General features: G+C 33.1%; 1 long non-coding RNA gene across 4 annotated transcripts; it reads right to left on the bottom strand.

Moving 5' to 3' along the window:
- Positions 1 to 4,753: 4,753 nt before the first annotated feature.
- Positions 4,754 to 13,488, bottom strand: LOC149183285 (uncharacterized). 4 transcript variants are annotated; one of them, XR_016257690.1, is made up of 5 exons: positions 13,235 to 13,488; positions 9,973 to 10,053; positions 9,629 to 9,698; positions 9,307 to 9,392; positions 4,754 to 4,962 (listed from the first exon to the last, which is right to left on the bottom strand). It is a non-coding gene; the product is annotated as an uncharacterized LOC149183285 (long non-coding RNA). The 4 variants fall into 4 exon arrangements; XR_016257691.1 differs by having other exon boundaries at positions 9,307 to 9,404; XR_016257688.1 differs by lacking the exon at positions 4,754 to 4,962 and having other exon boundaries at positions 9,117 to 9,392.
- Positions 13,489 to 15,697: the final 2,209 nt, after the last annotated feature.

Raw genomic sequence — 15,697 nt, forward strand, 5'->3', positions numbered from 1 at the left:
GATGACTTCTCAATGAATACATGGATATATTTCCTTAAAAAAAATCTGAAGTCTTTGACAAGTTTAAAGAATTTAAGGCTCTGGTGGAAAACCAGACAGAGAAAAAGATAAAGGTGTTAAGAAAAAATAACAGTGGAAAGTTTTGGAGCAAGGAATTTGAATAATTCTGTAAGAAGTGTGGTATAACATGGAAAAATACTACTCCACACACACCTGAGCAAAATGGAGCTGCAGAAATAATGAACAAGACATTGATGGAAAAGACAAGAATCATGTTGAGTGGTGCCAAGTTAGGACAAGAATTATGGGTAGAGGCGGTGGAGACAATATGTTACCTAGTCAACAGATCACCTTCATCAACATTGGAGGATAAGACTCCACAAGAGGTATGGACTCATAAAAACCCTCTCTTTCACATTTGAGGGTATTTGGATGCAATGCATATGTACATGTTCAAAAGAAGAAAAGAACCAAGTTGGATAGTAAATCTAAAAAGTGCATCTTTATTGGGTATAAAGATGGTTTACAGGGTTATAAACTTTAGAACCCAATAACAAAGAAGGTTGTGTACAGCAAAGATGTGGTGTTCAAAGAGGCAATAGATGTTATTAAACATGAAGTCCAACTGAGGAACCTCAGAAGATAGAGTTTGAGCTTAAGGAGGAAAAATCAGACTCTACAACTGAGGAGGAACCAGAATATGAAGAGCCTCAAACTCTGAGTGTGAGAAGATCAGTTCGAGAAAGAAGGCAGCCGAAAAAGTATAGGCCATCTGCTTTCTATTCAAATTTTTCTTTATCTGTTACTGATGATGATCCCAGAACTGTAAAAGAAGCAGTAGATTCAGAAGATGGAAAACTCTAGAAAGATGCCATGGTTGATGAAATGACATCTTTGCACAAAAATGAGACTTGGGATCTAGTGGAGTTGCTAGTTGGAAGGAAACCCATTTGTAGCAAATGAGTGTTCAAAAAGAAGACAAATGTAGAATGAAAGGTGGAGAAATACAAAGCTCAGTTGGTAGCAAAAGGTTATTCCCAAGTGCCGGGAATTGATTTTGGTGATATTTTTTTCCTGTTGCCAAGGTAGCTTTTATTAAATTACTTTTATCTGTTGTTGCTACTTTTGATTTCGAGGTAAAACATATGGATATGAAGAAAACATTTCTTCACGGAGATCTGGATGAGGATATCTACATGAAGCAGCCTGAAGGTTTTGCGGTGAAGGGTAAGAAAGAAATGGTATCTAAGTTAAAGAAGTCTTTGTATGAGTTAAAACAATCACCAAAGATATGGTATCAGAAATTTGATACATTTATACGGGGACTTGGCTTCACGAGAACCAAAGCACATCACTGTGTGTATTTTAAATTAATTGGTGACTTTGTTATTTATCTGATCTTGTATGTGGATAATATGTTGCTGGTTGGAACTGACAAAGAAATTACCCAAGATTTAAAGACCCAATTGTCCTCCAAATTCGACATGAAAGATCTTGGTACTGCAAATTATATTTTGGGCATGGATATTAAAAGAGACCAAGCAAAAAGGAAGCTATGGTTAAACCAGAGGACGTATGTCAAGACAATACTGCAGAGGTTTAATATGCAGGATAGTAAACAGATGAAGGTTCTTATTTCTGTGTGAGGTTATCTACTGAACAGTGTCCCAAGACACAAGAAGAAGAAGAGGACACGCCCCATGTTCCATATGCAAGTGTAGTTGGTATCGTGATGTATGCAATGGTCTGTAGTAGACCAGACATTGCACATGCAATGGGAGTATTGACCATATTTATGTCAAAGCCAGGGAATAAGCACTGGACAGTAGTGAAGCAAGTTTTCAGGTATTTGCGTGGCAATAGTGATTATACTTTATGCTACCAAAGAATACCAGGATTGGACAAAGTGTTGGATATTCGTGGCTTTGTTGATGCAAACTGGGCTGAAAGTCTGGATCAAAGAAAATCTACAAGTGGGTATGTGTTTAACTTATTTGAAGGTGCAGTCAATTGAATGAGTAAGAGATAATCTGTAGTGGCACTATCAACTATAGAGGCAAAGTACATGGCAACCACTCATGCAAGCAAGGAAGTAGTTTGGTTGCAGAGATTGTGTTCAAGTATGGGGTTAGTACAGGGAGCTATAACAATAGACTGTGATAGCCAAAGTGAAATTTTCTTAGCAACTAACCCTGCATATCATTCAAAAACAAAGCACATTGATGTTCAGTATCACTTTATGAGAGATACGATAGAAGAAAAAACGGTGTTGCTAGTAAAGGTGGACACTTCGAAGAATATTGCAGATGCATTGACAAAATCTGTGAGCTCTGAGAAGTTCTCTTGGTATAGAAAAATAATGGTGTTACAGGACTACATAGATGGCTAAGCTCTCTTGTAGCCCCTTGTGGAAAGAAAACAAGTGGAAAAATGTTGGGTTGTGTTAGAGTGGGAGAAGAACCTACCCCTTCATTGTTTCAATTGCATAGCGAGAAGTCACAGGGGGTTTGAGGGGTGCAGATAGGCCCCCTCTATGGGGTCTGGGGCAGCACCCCGAAATTTTTTGTTTTTGGACCATATATTAGGTTGGGCGAATCTACCTATGGTTTTGTGCATGATTTTTGCACATGATTTTGGACACAATGGTTTTCAATCCATGGTTTTGGACGGGATGGTTTTCAATCCATGGTATTGAATGCTTCAGCATGTATAAATATGTATTATAACATTGAAAGAAACATAATGAAAAATCAATTTGATAGTCTCGGTTTTGGGATCTAGGGGAAAATCTCTATGTACACGTGTTTTATGTGTTATGCTCTCGCATTATTTATTTTTTGTGTTCTACAATTCATATGCAAGTAATTTCTGTACGACACTACAAAAAAAAAGGACATTGGTAAGGGGCAAAAAATGTCACCATAAGCTCATTGGTAACAATCAAAAAAGCCTTCGTCACCAAAAACTGAACGTCACCAAAAGTGGTGTCGCTAAAAATATAGGTGTTGTGGTGACATTCAAAGTCCGTCACCAATAATAATTTATAATGACGGATAGTGACCGTCACCATTTCATATGAGCAATGGTGACAAACTATAGCCTTGGTCACCAAAAACCGAATGTCACTAAAAGTGGTTCCGCCAAAAGTATAGGTGTTATGATGACATTCAAGGTCCATCACAAATATTGATTATAATGACGGATAGTGACCATCACTATTTCATATAAACTACAACAATTTATTGTGATGGACCTTTCATGGCCATCATTATTGGTGCATATATATGGTGACGTTTGTTGACCATCACCAAAAGCTACATTCCCAAAAGTATAGGTGTGACATTCAAGGTGTGTCACGAATAATTCCTATAATGACGGACAATGACCGTAATCATTTCATATCGATAATGATTTATGGTTACGAACCTTTCATGGTCGTCCCTATCCATGCGTATATATGGTAGCGTTAATTGACCGTCACCATTTCATATTTTGGTGAGGATCGAAAAATGTCAGCATAAGCTCATTGGTGATGGGCAAAAGAGCCTCTATCACCAAAAATTGATCATCGCCATTTCATATTGATATCAAGGCACGATGAAATCGAACCACCAACCCCCTCCTTCTAAAGCAAATGCTCTACCACTAACCTAGCACCCTTTAAAGAATTAAACTTTTAAAAATTAGACTTTGAAACTTCATAAATTGTAAATTCTACAACTTTCAATAAATTAAAGTCTCAAAAATCTTTTACTAAACAAGCAAAGCAGCATCGAAACTGCAGGTCCCTACCTAATGGCTATGGAAGTTATGAAATGTGAGTGGAGGGAAAAATAGTTACATATAAAATAATCAATATATTAAGTTGAATAATCAATTAGACGTGAAATTCTGAAGACATTTATAAATTATAAATGACCTACCACTAGCAAATACAACAAATATTACAAAGGAAATGTCATAAGTGGATAGCATATGGAAGAAAAAAATTGATGAAAAAAGATGCAATATGTTATAGGTTGAGTCAGTAATGTCAATACCATTTCCCCCCATAAAAGCAAGAAAAGGAAAAGTCATAAGTGGATAGCATATGTAAAAAAAGAATTGATGAAAAAGATGCAATATGTTATAGGATGAGTCAACAATGTCAATACCATTTCCCCCCATAAAAGTAAGAAATTTGAACAATTTTAATTTCTTTTTAGTTGGGCGATAGTGGCCACTATGTGGTCATATGGCCTATATAAACAAAGCAAATAAAACATCACCATAGAAAATACCACCTTAGTAACTTAGTATTCAACCTTTACGGAAAACTTAGGCACAATCATGCCAACTAAGTTGCATGCTAAAAAGCTCATGATGTAGATAACTTGTGAAAGAAAATAATCTTAGGTGTGATGTCTAATCCTTGTAGTTTTATTCGCAACGTGTCATTATCTAACACATGAACTTGGTCAAATATATAGACAACATATGCCCAAATAACAACATGAAAGCAAACTTTTTTAATAGTCATGAAAATATTTCAACACAACAACGAAAAGAATTTCAATCAATATTGTGTAATAATTATTTGATCTTCAAGCTTTGGGTGTTGTTTAAATGGACTTGATACCAAGTATCTTAAATTCCATAATTAAAAGGAAAAACAAATTCAAAGGAAATGTTCAAATACAATCAAAGGATAAAGAGAGCATATCACGGAGTTGACATTTCAATTATAAAAAATATGTTTACATTTCCACCCGTGTCTTGTCTAGAATTCGTAAAACATTTGCTTACTCAAAATAGCCATGAGGTGAAAGAATCATGACATTAAAAACCATAGCAATCCCTAGTACAAACATTTTCAAAGTCAATGGCTTGGGTTCTTAAAGGATCTCCAACATCAAATGAATCATATCCAAGATATGCTCTACATTATCTCCCCGTCCTCTTTCCAATCCCATTGCTTGTAATCTACCCAAAACAAAGTCAAGTAACAATCAAATGAAGGAATTGACATTTTATTTTACCTTTAATAGCTATAAACTTTGAATCTAATTTGTTTCAAGGACATTAATTCATATCTAAAGCCTTTCTGTCATGAAAAAGTATTAATCAAATAAGACATCAGAAAAATTATCTCAATGAAGTCCTCAAACAATTCCTATAATATCAATATTTTTCTTTTTGTGATATCTTCGGTAGAAAAAAAAAACATATTTGGAAAAAAAACCCATCTATTACTTGTATTCAAACCTTGTATATGGTGTATACTTAGGCAGATTTTTAAGATGTTCATTTTCCTTTACCAAACAACATTGTAAATTGGTTAAACTTTATATCCTTTCATTCAACACCAATTTCTGCAAGATAAATGTCACGCATTATTCTTTCCCATTTCTCAACATGCTACAAATAATAAATTGAAAGTCATATAAAACTAAGAAAAAATCCTTGTCTAACCAACAAAAAGCAAACAGTGCCTCTAATAAAACTTCACATCGTAGAAATTACTCTCCCACATGCTTAGGTTGAAGGTGAAATTCTTTGAATCATCTTTAGGTCATACTTAATGGGATATTTGTATATTTACCATGATGTCAATTTGGTGTTAAAACAAATATATAAATTCAAGTATATTTCAAAAAAATAACGTCATTGAAAAATAATGGAGAGAGAAACATTTTCATAATTAGGCTTCTTTAATTTAGTTTTCTATAAATAAATAAAATCGAAAGATGAGAATCAAAATAGCACTATAAACTTTTAAACAATTCATATTATATATTTCTAAAAGAGATAGAACATCATTCTCTACTATTTGATAGAGATTATTAGTGCATAGAAGAATAATAAATTAACTATCAAACACACTGATGCAATATATTACCAAGGAAAGAAAAATGACATGGCTATGATATTTGTGTGCTCAAAAGAAATCCAACAATGGTTGCATGATTTCATTATCATAGAATAGTCTTGAAGGCAAATGTTGGTTCAAAAATTGAACTCCATTACCAATGGAAGATGGAATATCAAAATAAGAGTCAACCTATGTTATTTTATATGTAGTGATGATAGAGCTTTAGATGCAATAACTGAATAAAAGACTTCTAAGTATAATTTAAAAAATGGCAACCTAACACAGAGCATACTATAACATAGATTTTAAAGTTTGTTTTGCACTTCTACTAAATGAATTTAAATAATTTTCACTAAACAATTTGTTTTGAAAATGTCACCATAAATCTAGAGAAAAATACCTTGTGATGTTGATTAATCTAGAAAAAAAGAGAAAAGAAAGAAACTCGAACAAGTTTTCTTCTATTGGGTGGTAATGGCCATTACATGGCTAGATAACCTATATAAAAAAAAAAAAATAAAAAATCAACATAGGAAAGAACAACTTAGGAGCTTAGTATTCAACCTTCAGAGAAAAGCTTAGACACAATCATGCCAACTAGGTTACATGTTAAAAAGCTCAAGTTGTAGATAACTTGTGAAAACAAGAGGCACATTGTGGTGTGTCATTGTTCATTTGTATACCTAAACTTTTTGGATATAGTTTTTAATTTATTTGGTTGAAATGATATGCATGAAGATGAAATTGTTTGAAGAAAAAAGCAACAACAACTTTATTAAAAACTTATATATTTAAAATTTCACTTATATTTATATATTAAAATAAATTGAAAAATTCCAAATGATATTTAGCTATAGTCCAATTAGAAATGTAGTTATTTGGAAATGATTTTAAATGACTTACTAATTAAGCTTATGTAATTTGACTAGTTAAATAAAAAATCAAATATATATTTAAGTATATATTTATATTTAAAATTTTAATTATATTTATATTTAAAATTTTAATTATATTTATATTTAAAATAAAAAAAACATTGTGAATATATAAATATTTTAATAAATTTATTCTAATATTTTATCAATCACTAGTTTCAACACATCAACCAAATGCTATATTGCTAATATTTTAAACAGAATTCATTTTAAAGACATCTATGGTATGCATATGTAACAAGAAGAGGGTAACCAAGAGGATGTTAGCAATTTTTTAATCATCTGAAAGGAAACTAGAAACTAGGTGTCTCTCTTTTATAAACATGAACACACAGTGACTCTCATAGCCTAGCAATAATATCACACCATGCCAAACCCAATAAAATGACTTGTAAATTTTCGGAGCTTGCTTTTAATGTACTAGTAAATAACAATCTAAATGTTGAAATCTCAACTATTATAATGTAATGCATACTTCCTCTCATAGCCTATCAATAAGATCAGGCCATGCCACACTCTAGAAAAGAGACTTGTAAACTTGCTTTCTTTTAATTTCCTTGTAAATATTGATTTAAATGTTGAAATCTCTAACTATTATAATTCAATGCATACTTGGAAAACTTGAGGTGTAATGGACTGCTTACCAAGTGCTCCGTTTCAATGTCATATTTATGTACACGGTAACATTCCAGTCATTCTTCTAGGAACAGCCTATGTGCACATACCCACACTCAATAGTTCCAACTGAGAACAAAACCACAACCATTTCCTAGTGGATATCACTTTAGAAAGGAATAAAAAGGTTGGGAGTAACATCTACTGGAAAATCCATACCATTTGGACTTAAATAATCCTCAAAGTAAGATAAATTTAGAATGTGGCCCCTACATATACTATAATTGATCAGTTCCTCCCAAAGCACGGGGTCAACCTCATTTCCGAGTTGATATCACTTTAGAAAGGAATAAAAAGGTTGAGAGTAGTAGTTACTAGAAAATCCATACTATTTAGACTTGAATCATCCTCAAAGTAAGATAAATTGAGAATGTGACCCCTACATCTATTATAATTGATCAATTCCTCCCAAAACATGGGGTCAACCTCTCTCAAAGCACAAAGCATGATGAATAACAATCAAGTTTTTAATAAAACAACACAACCAATATTAAATTGAATTTATTAATTATCGGATCAACTCATCCAAAATCAAATGCAGCTTCATTTTTTCTTTCCCTACAAATTGAAAGAATTGTATATTAAAAAATTAACTAGGACTTCAGCAAGTTATGTAAATAAATGTTTTTCTGGTTTAAAAATAGGAATTTAGCTTCACAATAACACTTATTTGTTCTTCCTTGTATATATCAAATATATGGCATTTGATGTCAATATGGAAGTGTAAATTACATTCGAAATCACAAAATTATTTGGTGAATACCACACAGATTCCAAACATAATGTAAATTAATGTGGAATCGGATATTCTTCTACATCATACCAAAACATGAAAAGGCACCAACACAAAAACCAAATAAAAACAGGTAATTCAAATTACGACTACTTAAATCATAAAATTGTTTGGTGAATACCACATAGACTCCAAACGTAATGTAAACTAATGTGGAAGAAAATTATCTTTCATATTATACGTGACTATGAAAAGGCACTGGAGAAAAAACGAGATAAAAACACGCTTCATATTACAACTACTTTAGTGTTTTTCTCAAGTGGTAAGTGTAAGCATATAAAACGTCTCATTTTTTGTCTAGCATATATGCATAGCAATGTTTATATATTCTATAACGCCCCTTAGACCAGCCCGGTATGACCTCAAAGAGGGGACACCTTAGCATATATGCATAGCAATGTTTATATATTCTATAACGCCCCTTAGACCAGCCCGGTATGACCTCAAAGAGGGGACACCTTCCCGCAAGAAAATGCAAATGTATCTTTTATATAAATTTCAGGTAGATTCATGTTATGCGGTAATTTCCTAAATTCTAAAATATTGCAGAAATTTGGATATATATGCATGTGCAACTGATGCATTGGGGTTTTGTTGTGACCACTTTACTCGAAAATTAACTAGGAAAGAGACCGAACCAACTTGCCTATCAAATGTGCTACTAACAAAGAAAAAACTAAAAGCCCCTCACCATAATGTGCTACTCAATAACAAGAAAAAACTAAAAGCCCCTCACCATATTTCCTGAGCAAAAATGTAAAATAACAGCACTATAAGGATGCCTAGAGAACCTAAAGCACAGGAAATCCCAATATGGAAAAGGAAAAAAAAAAAACATTTCTAACTACCCATTAAGGACCAATTCATCAGAAAAAGGAAACAACATTCAGTATTTTGATTGTATTTTCTTTACATTGCCTGATTGTGAAGAGATCAAAACTCACTTAGAGATTGTTTTATATATTCTCCTCAAGTAGCCCAAGTTCCATTTCCCAAATTATAAGAAACGCTTTGGATCTATCATATAAATACAAGCAAGGATTGCACATTACCGCCCAGTTGTGTGTCTTGGAAAGACATCTTGCAAGAGCATGGATGCAATATGCTACATCTGCAGGAGGCCTTGAAACCGAAGTTGCTGCAAAAATAACTGCCCCCAAAATTAAGATCATCAAACATTAAATCTATACATATCCTATGGAAGTCTAATTGCAATGTTTAAAAATCCGTAAAATATCACAGATACAACATGTTCTAGCTTTTCTTTTTCAAGATATATAAACAGTTGATGTAAAAATGCCTACTGAGGTTTCATATATGCACTCCAGGGAAACAAAACAATGTTTAAGTACAACAAAGAGGACATCCACCTACTTCAGATATGCTTTTCTTTTACTGGCCTCTCAACATGATTTGTGGTCTTCATAATAGCAAAGTCTAGATCCTGCACTTACAAATAAGTGTTGGAATTGTGGAAAAAAAACGATGAATCTCAAGAAATTTGATGACCAAGGTCTGAACTTCCAGGCATAAAAAATCATGCAATGTATTTATATTATGCTCAATGCACAAAAATCTATCAATATTACATCTAATATGCTTAATGTATTTATATTGTGCTCAATGCACAAAAGGCTATCAACATTACATCTAATACCTTAAATTGCACTGGTAGATAAGTTAATTCCTTGTAATCATATTCACTATGGAGAGACTACCTCTTCTTGTCTCTTTCGGTGCACCCAATTCCTTCCTCGGACTCTGTTCTGTGCCATCCCCTGATATTATACAGGTCTGATCTAGAAAAATAGAAGACAATTCATCACCTGATGATGAAGACTACAACAGTTAATGGAAAAGGTCTAATCTAGAAAAATAGAAGCAAATTCATCACCTTCTGATAGTTTATGAAAATGTGATAAAGCATTCAAAGAAACAAATCACTGAATCTTGCTTTATTTTCCTTCGACTACACCACAATATTAATTAGCAACAAAAAAGCTTATCCTCATTCGACTCTCTAACTCCCATCATTCTTATTTCTCCCTAGCCAAATGACCCTAAATATGGGAGCAACTCTACTTTTTCTTACCAACTTGAATATAAATGCAGTAATTTTCTCATTTATTGTGCTGTAACATCATTCATAGAATTAATTCATTTCAATTTTTTTCGAATAATATATAACACTTCAACTTTATTTGTTATAAACCCAATTTTTCCAACATGTATGTAATAGATGTTGAAACTATTGTTTTTTATCAGAATCAAATTGCTTTTGTTCAACCATAGTTCCAAATTCTACAGATTTTCTCAAATAAATCTCTACATCTCCATGTTCTTTTTATTGCACAAAGCCACACTTTATTTGTTTCCATTAGGAAACCATTGCATGACTTTCTCAGAGTGGATCCTTGGGCATGACTATGTTATTTTCTATTGCAAAGACATCATTTTTACCGGTTTTCTATGGTCAAAACCTTGTTTTTTCTATCAAGAAATCAATATCTTCCGCTTCTAACTTGTATGGAAGTGAAGCTAGCCTTAGTTGATTTCTTTGAGATAGTTTATATTTGCTTGATTTCAATGGCATTGGGTTTCAATATGGACTTATTTGTCCTTATCTTCTACCTAAAGATTTGTTTCATGTAAAAGACCCTAAATTGACCTCCTTTCTCCAAATTACATTAGATTTTCCATAAGATTGGTTTATAAGAAATAGACATTACAAACTTCATATATATTAGTAACTGTATTTCATCGTTTTATAGAATCTGCCCAAAAATTAGGTCTAATGATACATAATGTTTTTATTCCATTTATCTGGAACCCATCCTTGTGAAACTTTCTATAAATAATCAATAACTTTATTAATTTCCCTCAACATTACAAACTTTCATCTAACTAAAATTTCTATTGCTTGATTATCTCATATTCAATGCCAACTTTCTCATTACTGTCAAGCGAATTTTCAACAAATTGGCCTTATATTCCCATTTTCCTTCACATTGATTGTAAGGACACAAAACATTAAGAAAATTATATCTCACAGGTTCGACTTTACTGATTTTCAAAACCAATCATAAATTTGGTCACAGTTCCCAAACTAGAAGCTTCCAACAACTTTCTTGTTCCTGTCAAACAACAACAAATTGAGCTAATTTTCAACAAATTGGCACCATATTCTCATTTTCCTTCATATTAATGATAAGGACACAAAACATTAAGTACATCTAACATGCTTGACTTCATTGATTTTCAAAACCAGTCATAACTATGGTCACAGGTTCCCAAACCAGAAGCTTCTAGCTATTTCCTGCACATACTCTGATTTTTCATATATTATTCGGAACAAATCCCAAACTTTTGTGATTTAGGTTCAAATTGATCCCAACTTTACTTAATAATTTTCTTAATTGCCCCTACATGTGATGAATTTTCACATATTCATCATGTTGTATCATATAAATCTTGGCTTTGCTGATTTTGTTTCTATCAAACTGCTCATAATTTTGTCTGAATGTCTCCACAATCTCCTGTACTTTATCCATGCATGACTCTGCCTATAAGTACTTGGAAACAAAAGGATTATTAGCAGTAACCATGTGCAATGGCATCATACAAAAAGTCTTTTTACACTAGCCTATATGAGAATTGAAACTCACCGTGATTATTCCTATAATGATGCACAAGAACTCCAAACTGCTAAGTATACAATGATCAAATTTCTACCCTCTTTCCGGCTTTTCACAATTTTTAACTAGGTAGGCATGACCTCCAATTATTATTGAGTGAGAAGACCCTGCCTCTCCCTGATATTCTTTTTTATTGCTTCTGATGAGTACCCCAGATCTCTCCAAAGTTATGACAAAATTGAGTACATTGTACTTGGGTGAAATTAAAATTGATAAATTTATTACAAAGCGAATACAAATTTGTTAATCCATTGACAAATGAACCCTATAATTGATTATTTATTTAAGGAATAATTTTTATTTTTTCTTCCTGAATACCCCTGAGTTAATCCTGCTGACCAAAATGCATTGTAACCTGGTCGATCTCATTCATAATCCACCTAGCCCTACTCAATTTTTACAACAGCCTTTTTCTGTAACATATACTTCAGATAATTTGAAGAAAAATTGGCCCTATCTTCACAATTTTATGCAAAATAAAGCCTAAACTTAAAGATTTTCTGCTACTTTTTTTAGATGATGGCTTATGGCAAAATCAGCCCTCTCTTCATAATTTTTGGAAAAACAATTCTTGAATGTAAATATTTTCTGTAGCAAACACCTTCTCTGCACTGATTTTAGTAAAAACTTACCCAATGATCCTATTTTTCCACAACATAGCTCCTAAATTTAAATATACTTTGTTACGTGCAGCTCATCTTAGCCGACTTTAGGAAAAATGTGCCCTATCTTCATAATTTTCTACGAAATAGTCCCCAAATTTAAATACTTTCCCTATATTACAACTTGTCTAAATACTTTATGTACCATACACCTTCGCTGATATTAGGAAATATCTTCCTTATCTTAATCATTTTCTGCCAAATGGCCACTAAAGTTAAGAGATTTCTGGAAAGCGCAGCTTATTTTAGCTGATTTCAGCCCATCACTTCATATCCCTGCGACTATGTTGAACAAGTCCCCTTGGTTGATTTATAGCCAAACAAACCCTACCTTAGACCAACCCCTGCCATCATTTAGCTCAACTTCACCGACAACTCAAAATACAGTCAAACTTGATCGATTATATACCTTTGTCAATTGTGGCTTAAACACACCAACCAAAACAATAAATATCCACGTTATTCATAAATCAAATGGTAGATATTTCAAGGTTTCCTCAAAATGGTCCCTGCTTTGGTGGAATCCACCCTAAATTGTCCGAAAAAACACAGCTAAACCAGAGATGCAGATTATAGACCCTAACAAAGCCAAAAACAAAGATGCAGGATCATTAGATACTCACCTTTGTAAGATCTGTAAAAAGCGAATGCATATGTTTGCACAGGTGCAAATCTCCAGATCAAGTTCGTCCAAGATATGATTATGCCCACAATACGTATATATATTTTAGCCAAACCGAGACGAAAAAAGTGGAACGCGATATCCGAGCATCCCTCTTCTTGAGATCAAAAGAAGATTGTCACGCGAGCTAAATCTCATGTTTTTTTTCACATATTGGTTGGGCTCAAAAGAGCTTTGTCTTCCATGGCTGAACATTTTCCCGCGCTCTACATAAAGAGTTACAAATGGTTAATGTGTATGGTTTTCTTATTAAAATTTGTGCACATTTTTGTAATGGATAATTATTTATAAAGTAATATGGCTTTAGAGCTCGGGTTAACTCATTATAGAATTTTTTTATGACCATTTATTTTTATACTTCCTTTTCTATCAATTTTAACATTTATTTTTATGAGTTCTTTTTAAATACAATAAATGGAATTTTTTGATAAATGTTTTTTTGGTTAATTAGAGCAAGTGGCTTTTTGAAATTAATTGTTTCGCAAAGCTTCTACAATAGGTGATTTATTCTTGACAAATCTCACCCAACACTTGCATAAGGCCCTAACCACGAGAAACCCAATTATGTGAAGGCATAATTATACTATAAATATATTGCATTTTGATAGATGCTTCCTGTCAACATGAACAAGTGGGTTTTTGAAAGCAATCTTTTGGCTAAGTTACTGGAACAGGGTTATCTACTCTACCAAATTCATCTAGGACTTTTATTTGGCCCCTGTGAGAATCTAATGTATCATCTTGAGTTACTTACATAGAGGACACAAACTCGTAGGAAAACTTGAGAGTACCCAATAATCTATTTAAATTTCTTTATCACATTTGTTGCAAGAGTTATGGGTAAAGACCATAATATTTCCCCAAAACAATTGAACTGACATAAAATATTTAGGATTTTCTTTGTCTACCCGTAGTGCAAGACAAAGTTGTCTATGGAAACTCTCTTAATTTAATAGGCCCTTTATATACTACAAAATTGAAGAGCTAGATTATGAGATTCTCTCAACTACCCAGTTCCAACTTGACTAGCCACAAAATGGGATACTTAAGATGTTGAAGCTAGATGCCTTAGGAGATGTGAAGATATTTTGAAATCCCAACTTTATGCTCCTTTAGTACTAAGGTGCTTGAGTGGTTGTGTTTAAAAAGCATCATGAATAAACATAGTGTCTAGCATTCAGGAATAATAGATCGTTGCCTATTAGAAAAACTTGTTGAATTTGAAGAAAACTCAACATATGTCCACCATTCAGGAATACGAGATGGTTTCCTAGTAGAAAAACATGTTGAGTTTAAAGAACACTCGCAATTGAAACTCAGCTCAGCTCAAAAGAATGAGATATTTTGACTTTAGGGAATTCAAACTCATTTCCCATTAATCTCACTTAAGGGAAATGACTTCGACTAGAAAATACTCACAGGTCAGACTTTGACCTGCTTGTAGAGGTCAAGTTTTTCACAAATTAGCTAATTTGATTCCCAAATCACCCCACTATGGAGAAACATCTAAATAAAGAAAAAACATCCTTCTGAAATTCTTTTCAGGTTTTGTTGCCAACTATCCTCTCAGTGTTTGCCAAGTCCACGTCAAATTATCACACTTAGGCCTTGCCAAGTTTTGGTTGAATAGAGATTATTAAGGATGAGTTTAGAGATGTAAAGTTGCCAATGCGTTGCCATTTTTTCAAAAAATGCTTCAAGTGGACACAAGCAAGCAACAACTTTCGTTATTGAATATTAAATAAGCAGATGCCCTCACAAACTTAGGCTATGTAGCCATCATAAGGGAAATTTATCCAATCAAAATCACCCAAAAATTGCACCTGGCCCAAGGGAATTCAATAACCCACTTGTACAAGGATGACAACACATGAGGGGCAAACATGCCCCCATCAAGGGTGAATATATACTTGGGAATTAGAATATTGTTGAGAAGAACAACACCCTCTCTTTTCCTACCAACCATGCCCTAGATGTTTATAGAAGAACTACAACATGCTACTAATGCATTCTCTTTGTGAGCCTTATTCAAATAGAAAAGTGTGGTTATTAGGTGTATAAAGATGTTCTGTAATTCATTACCCTTACTAGTATTATTCAGTAGTAATATTCTTCAATAGAATACTTCCATCGTTAGGTATAGATGGATGGTCATATAGTCTCTCAGAGTATAAACTTTATAAGAGTAGATGTTGTGCAACCATTAATGGCTACGCTTGCCTTTTTAATTTGATTGACATTCCAGTTTTTTTATCAGAGTCGGTTGATTAAGGTGTATTACAATATTTGCAGTCAATTGGGTGAAGTTACTATAAGAGTTCAGCCAAAATAGGGTCTTTTAGAAAATGTGTAGCTTGTCTTGAGATTTTGACACAGGAGGCTTTTTAAAGGAAAAGTTGGCAAG

The sequence above is a fragment of the Pinus tabuliformis genome, chromosome 3_2 (genome assembly GCF_031772625.1).
Source record: "Pinus tabuliformis cultivar Carrire ecotype Pingquan chromosome 3_2, CPIR1, whole genome shotgun sequence".
NCBI lineage: Eukaryota > Viridiplantae > Streptophyta > Pinopsida > Pinales > Pinaceae > Pinus > Pinus tabuliformis.